At 39.3% G+C, this 7,074-nt stretch overlaps 1 long non-coding RNA gene across 1 annotated transcript; it reads right to left on the bottom strand.

The window, feature by feature from the left end:
* Positions 1–3,510: 3,510 nt before the first annotated feature.
* LOC135935442 (uncharacterized) lies at positions 3,511–3,722 on the bottom strand. Its single transcript, XR_010574217.1, has 2 exons — positions 3,661–3,722; positions 3,511–3,610 (listed from the first exon to the last, which is right to left on the bottom strand). It is a non-coding gene; the product is annotated as an uncharacterized LOC135935442 (long non-coding RNA).
* Positions 3,723–7,074: the final 3,352 nt, after the last annotated feature.

Here is a 7,074-nt window from a genome sequence, read left to right as displayed (position 1 = left end):
CTCGCTGCCTGGTGCCAAGCCAAATCTGCACGCCGTCCCGGCCACCGAGCATCTCATGTACCAAACCGACGTCTTTTGCCGCTTCCCAGTTAACGCCAAGATCGATTGCTCGAAACATTTGCCAACCGATTGGAGAGATTACTACTACTAAATGCTTTTCAATTATTCGAATTTGGAAGGAATTTTCAAACATTAAATTTTATCTGGTGAAATTAAAAAAATGTAGTCTGTTTGTCGCAAATTCTCTCTTATTATGTCTCTATTCTTACTGCATTATTCTCCGAAATCCTTTAAATCCAAGTTAATAATAAAAATTAGAGGTCTAAGCCAGCCGTACACTGCGCCAGCCGACAAATTTTGAGTCTCAAGGCCAGCCGCTGGTAGGAAAATCAAAAATTCCAGGAGAAAAAAATACGTCCGGCCCTTTGTGCTGTTAAGCTCTATCAAACATCCTGAAGTTAATCGAGCACCTTATGCTGTGGTACGCATCTTCTGAATTGTGCCATTCATTAAACTGTTCGAAATATTTAGTTTCGGTTTCCCCTTAGCGTCTTGTCTGCAATAAAAGCAAGGAATATATATATATATATATATATCCCGAAAGTGTTTGGCATGGCTAACTCAGGCACGCGAAGGGAAAAATCGATTTCTCCCTCGTCCAGCACAACCACAGCTGAAAAGCATGACGTCACTATAAGATAATAAATTTCATAAATTTATTTTCTTTCTAATAATCGCAGAGTATGTGGGATAGAAATCCCATTTTACAGAATATTTTGGAAGGGGGCTTTAGTGCCAATAGGGATTAGGAGCAAAGGAATGAATGAAAAAATAATTTGTTTCATTTCAATTATATCCTTGGCAATTATATTTTAAATAAAATACAAATGGCCATTTAAAGGCTGGTATTAGAGCACAATATTTATATTGTCAACTACAATCGATTACAAAGATGGAAGGGCATGGCAAAGGTCGGTGGCGTTAGATAAATCGCAAACAATTGTCAAAAGTGATGGAGTTGTCAAAAACACAAAAAGCAGTTGTCAGGTTGTGCAACTTGAGGAAGGTTGGTGTCACACGGGGGTGAAAATCGTCAAAGAGTATTGACGAATAATATGTTACAGATTGGTGTATGTGTATGGGAAATCTTAGAGATCTGGGTTATTGGTCAAGCACTCGTACATCACGTAATCTGGGAAGCGGCAGAAGACGTCGGTTTGGTATTTCAGCTCGTCGGTGGCGGGGACTGCGTACAGATTTGGCGTCGCACCCGGCAGCGAGATCAGCATCATGAAATCCTCTTTGGTCGTCTCGTTTACGGTGACAGGGATCGGAATTTTAGCCCCGGGCTGGGAGAGACCCAAGTCGGTGCGGCACCACATGAATTTGTCGTTCATCTTGTCGTAAAATCCTTGGTCCCAGATTATAGTCAGCGTCGGAGCCTTACCTTTAATTTGATTTAGCGTTTTATTTGAGTTCTTGGAATTTGTCACCTCTGATATAATTGTAAATCATTTCGAACTCCTCCTTGGTTTCCGCGTAGGGCAGCGAGCCATTCCTTTCCAAACACGCGGTGAATGATAACAATGTGTTGAACTGCAGAAATTCAAATGAAAAATTGATGTGCTATATTATTGCACAAAAACCTCTTTTACGCTGATCGGCCTCATCGTAAGAAAAGGCCCAGTTTCGGTCAGAGGAACTAAGTCATCCGCTTTTAAAATAAAATTGAAAAAGAAAAATTAAATAAAAGAGAAAACCGTACGTGGAATGCATGAAGAAGTTGTTTTTTTCAAAAAATTGTCAAATCTCAAGCACGGTGAGTTAAGATCGTTTTCAGCGGGAATTTCACTGCCTCGCTAAGATATTAGTGGAAAAATAAATGTATAGGAATCGTTGACAAAAGAAGGTTAAGTGGAATACTTCCAAGTTGAATTCGTACAATCTCCAGAAGCGGTCTACCGCTTTGGCGTGAAGGAGACACACCAGGAAGTCAAACGCGAACGTTTCCTCGTTTGCTACTTTAAAAAGAATGTTTTAGAGTTTGCAGCAGCAGCAGTTGGCACCACCATTCAATTCCAAGTTCTAATTGATCGTTATAATTTCTTTAAAAAGTGTTACCAAAAAGGAAATGGTATAAGTAAAAGAGTTGTCGAATTCCCCGCAGAATTGGCTATACCCACCTGCTTTTTAATTTAGGCCGCGCCATCTTTTAAAATTTTTGTGAGTTGCACCTCACCCGCAAAGGACCATCAACGTAGACGCGTAATTTATAGTTAGAGAAAAAACATATCCGCAGGACCCCAAAACCTCCACAAGTTTTAAGGAATGACAATAATCTGCTGTCATTTCAACAGGGGATAAATTTACATCTTTTTCCAGTGTTTTACAATTAACAATCCTCTTTAAATGGTGGCATAAAATATATGGCACCATTTAGATATGATCTAAAATCCCTTTTTCCCGTTGACTTGAGCAAAACTACATACTTTTGATTCCTCTGCATTCGTCGAGTTTGATTATCATTTCAGCGGCAAAATCAAAATGAGCAGATAAAAATTCATCCTCCACGTCTTTAATGACGAAGTGAATGATATCATAAAAATTCCTCGCGCTGTGAAGGGCTGACCGGATGAACCACCGACGGTCAGACTTCGTGTTATCCATTGAAAATGGGTCACTTTTGAAAAGTTGAATTTCTTATTCATATATATGTATTATAATGCGATCTTATTTACAGGGGATTGCTTATTCTGGACATCATTTTCAGGTACAAACCCGTGTTGATTTTAGTTGAGTTGTACACCTGGGTTTTATTGTTTAAACTATTAATGTTTCTTAAAATAACCTTTCCTCGACTTTACCAGTCCTATGTGCTCTGCTAGGCATTGAATCATTTTCTGGAACACGGATTTATGCATTAATTTATATTTGTATTTAATTTTTGGTTTCACTTTGGCTGCGTAACTGGTTCTGCTCAAATCGCCAGTGTTCCAAATTTTCTCTGCATCGCCTAAGTTAACACAAAAAGAATTTGAACAGCAAAGAAAGAAAATAAAGAAATACCTTTTTTAACTTTGTTATTTCTCCTGCAATGGTGATAATGCATCTGCGATTTGAAACCGATTCCCATGGGCGCCTTTTTGCAAAAATAAATTAAACCAATCCCATTATTCTAACGCATAATAAACCTCGCAGATGATCTGTTTCTTTTCCGAGCAGTCTGCCAGCGCCAGACTAGGCTCAACTGGATCCCCAAAGTCGATGTAGACGCACGAGTTGTTCGCAAATCTCGGATCGTGGCCCTTTTTCCAAGTCAGGTCATTCTTCAGGTAGTCATTGAGGTAGCCGGTGCACCATCGCAATTTTCCGCGGCAAGACTCGATATCCCGCCCAGCCGTCCAGGCCTCTGTCCGAAAAGGCAGATTTCCTTTCTCATTCGGGTTACTATTTTCTGATTTTGTTTTTTTAATTTTAATTCCTGAAAAAAAACTTTTAAAAAAGCTCAACTGTAAGGATTGCCCAAGCAGTATTGCTTGGCTGGATTGTAGACTGAAAGGAGGTCCATTCCAAGGGAGCAGCATCGCTTGTAGGCCTCGTCCCAAGTGCCCTGGTATCAGATTTAGTTAAATATGATAGTCATTATTGTGAAATCGTTACATATTCATTATGCAACTCAAGGATGTTGTTGTCGCAACATGAATGCCAATTCCCGAAACGCCAGGGTGCTTTTAACTGAATTTAAGTATACGTTTGAAGGATTTGATTCCCAACTCACCAAGCAAGACTTGAAAGGGTTGCTTCAGGAACAATTCATCCTACAGGAAAAAAAATAAATAATTTTTGAGATTATTTCTAGGATTCATAATTGTACCTCCATGACGCAATCAGGTATCCCTGTGCACTCTGGCAGATCGCAGTTGCTAGCTGTGTCATCCTACCAGATATTTTTTAAATCAGTAAAATTATTGTTTTTTGTTACCCTGATTTCGAAAGTCTGTTCCGTTCCTTGGCAGCCCAACAGCAGTTTGGAGGAGCAAAGGGTGATTTTCCCTGCCAGAATCCAGCTATTCCAGTACTGGCCCTGTGGGTTTCTGTTCGAAACGGCCACACAAGAGCCTCCTTGTCGGACTCCATATATGTCCATATCGTACGATTCCGATGCGTTGTGGAGGCAGTTTTCAAAGAAATACGGACATCCCAATCGAGTCATGGCCGACCAGTACACCAGACCCTGCATGGCTGCAAAAGTGGTTTTTAGACAGTGCAAATATCGATACCTGAAGCTGGATTAAATTTAGAAGCCTAAATCACTCATTGTCAGTCGGCGTACCGATAATCGGTTGAGCCGTTCAAAAAGCGTTACAAAGAACGCTGACGAACAACCGCGGGTGCTATACTCTGACCTCTGGCTCTGAAAGGCGTTAAAACTTTTGATGTTACGATCAGGCCAATCAGAGGGCCACTCGCTTATTCTCTGATACGTGCCGACGTTCTTGTGGTGCTAGTGTCAGGGTCAGGAGATTAGGAGATATATCTTCAAAGTAATGTTTTTTTGTTTTCACTCGTATGTTCTGCTAAATAACCAAAATTGACCCTCTGAATTTGTTTTGCGTTGTCAAAAATTAAACTCTAGTGATCAATCTCATATAAAGGAAAGATTTTAAAAGAGCTTTACGGGAATTTGATCTGTCGAAATGAACCGATAGCGAGTTAGTCAGAGCTAAAGGTTTGAGGCCCAGACTGCAGCATGTCATCCAATTTTCCTGCCAGTTCACCTACGGGAATAGGTTTTTTATTTGTTTGAGAAATTTTAGAAAAATACAAATTTTTCTCCAAGGAAATAAAAGCCAGATTCGGTTTGCTCCCACGTTCCGCGGATTTCGTGTTCTGTTTTTAATAAATTAAGAAAGGTTTCTAAAGAAAATTTAAAAGGAACCTTTTTTGAGGTACGTTTTCCCACTAATTACTTCAAATAAGGACTCCTGCCAGAATTTCACTGTTTGCTTAACCATTAAAATCTCAATAATGTTCATTCACGTCTTTATGGCACTCATTCTCTGACGGACACACTGGTCTCGAGCACGCCGACTAAATTCAAGAAGATTATATGTATATATTATTGTTCATTAAAGATGGCCTTATTACCTCGCACTTAAAATGAGATTTTTTTGAGCAATACATCGGTTCGAATTTCTTCGTCTGAATTCTGTAAATAATGCAGTATGGTGGAATAAATTTGCTCAAATTCAACGTGTAGTTTAGTCGAGTTTCCACATTGTTTGGACACCAGGTGACGCTGGAGCACGAATTTGTTGCTTTGTTCAGTGGATCGCTCTTCGAACACGGCTCCGCACTCGTCCACAAGAACTCTATGTCCTCTGAAGCAAGGTTATAATTTTTAATTTATTTATCAGTTTTGAACCTTTGAAATATTGGCCATCGACGAACATCAAGAACTTAGAAAACGAATCATATATTTTGTCGATTGTCAGCAGTTGCATTTTCCGGTACAAACACGCCTCCACTGCTCTGCCGTACTCGACCTATTTGAAGGAAAATTTCGAGTTCATTCTAAGATTTGGCATACAGAATTTACTTTGTCGTTAGTGTCGAAGGTAATTTTGAATCCTCTTAAATTGTATGATCCGATAGGCCAGCCTCGATCGTGAAGAACTTCAGTTATGATGTCTTTGATACAAATTAATCACTGTTTTTAATTTTGATATAAAATATATACTTTGCTTTCCTACGAGGAAATCTTGAATAAGGTATTCAAATTTTAAAATTGTCAAATTAAAGAAAAATGTTGCTTAACCATCACTTAGTGCCGTGTCTTGTACGTTCTGATTAAAAAAACATACTTGACAAGGAATGCTTTAAAACTATGAATCAACCTTTTTTATTCGATTGTATTTTCTGCAAAATTCATATGGACGCTCGGATTTCGGAATGGTGGTCGTTGGCCTGAATTTTATTCTAGTTGTCGATTTGCTGATCTTTTTTTTCAGGGCTCTGGTTGTTGATTTCTGCTTGCTAGTTTTCGCACCCCAAACCTCTAAAGAAAACAGTATGATTCAAGACGTGAATTTGAATTAATAAACAAACCTGCAACAATTACGAGGATTGCGAGCAGAAAGAGGACTCGAAAAAGGAGCCTGTGCACCAGAACCATGTTGCGTTTCGCTCTGTTCAAAGTGACTTTCAACGCCAGCGGCCAGAGAGACGAGAGGGACTGTTTCCTGTCTGCTTGTGCTTTTGCTGAAACGATGATTGCGACAGCAGTTTTAATGGAAGTGCTGCGCTTTCGCTTCGACGCCGTTTTGCACGTACACCATGCACATCCGGCCTCATAAAATCTAGTCCACCACAGAGCAGACTTTTATATGTTAAAAGAGAGCAAAAATGGAAGGAACACGCAAGCACCGCTTTCGTGTGTTAATAAATTTGCAGAGAGACCACAATGTTTTGACGGTACTTAAACAATTGCATATACTTTGTAATGTTATGAGCGGAGAAAATTTTATTACCTGCCTGGATTTAAATTGTCTCGATTTTCATTTTCTAAAAAATGACACTATGCTGGGCTCGAGGATTGAGAGCAAAGAGAATAATTGAAAAATGAGCCCGTTCGCCAGTGTAGGGATCGGTACTCACGCCAAAAACGATATCAAAAATCTGATATTGATATGATATTCTAAATATCTGCGATGATATTGATATTTTACACCAAAATATCAAGATATATCAGATATTTTTCCGAAATATCAGCTGATATTTTCTGATATTCAAAATATCAACGATGATATTGATATGATATTTAAAATATCATATCAAAATTGATATATCAAAGTTGATATACCGAACCCTACGCCAGTGCCGCATATGTTGCGTTTTGCCTCTGTTCACAATGACGTTCAACACCAGAAGCAGACATAATGTTTCCTGTTAGAGCTTGTCATTTTCCTGACATGTTCCCACGGTAGTGCTTCTGCGAAACGTCGTTACCGATGCACGACGCTTCACATCCGGACTCATAAAATCACGTCCACAGCAAAACAAGCTTTCTGTTAA

This window comes from Cloeon dipterum, chromosome 2 (genome assembly GCF_949628265.1).
Source record: "Cloeon dipterum chromosome 2, ieCloDipt1.1, whole genome shotgun sequence".
Classification (NCBI taxonomy): domain Eukaryota; kingdom Metazoa; phylum Arthropoda; class Insecta; order Ephemeroptera; family Baetidae; genus Cloeon; species Cloeon dipterum.
The sequence above is the reverse complement of the archived record's forward strand: the minus strand, read 5'-3'. Positions and strand labels throughout refer to the sequence as shown.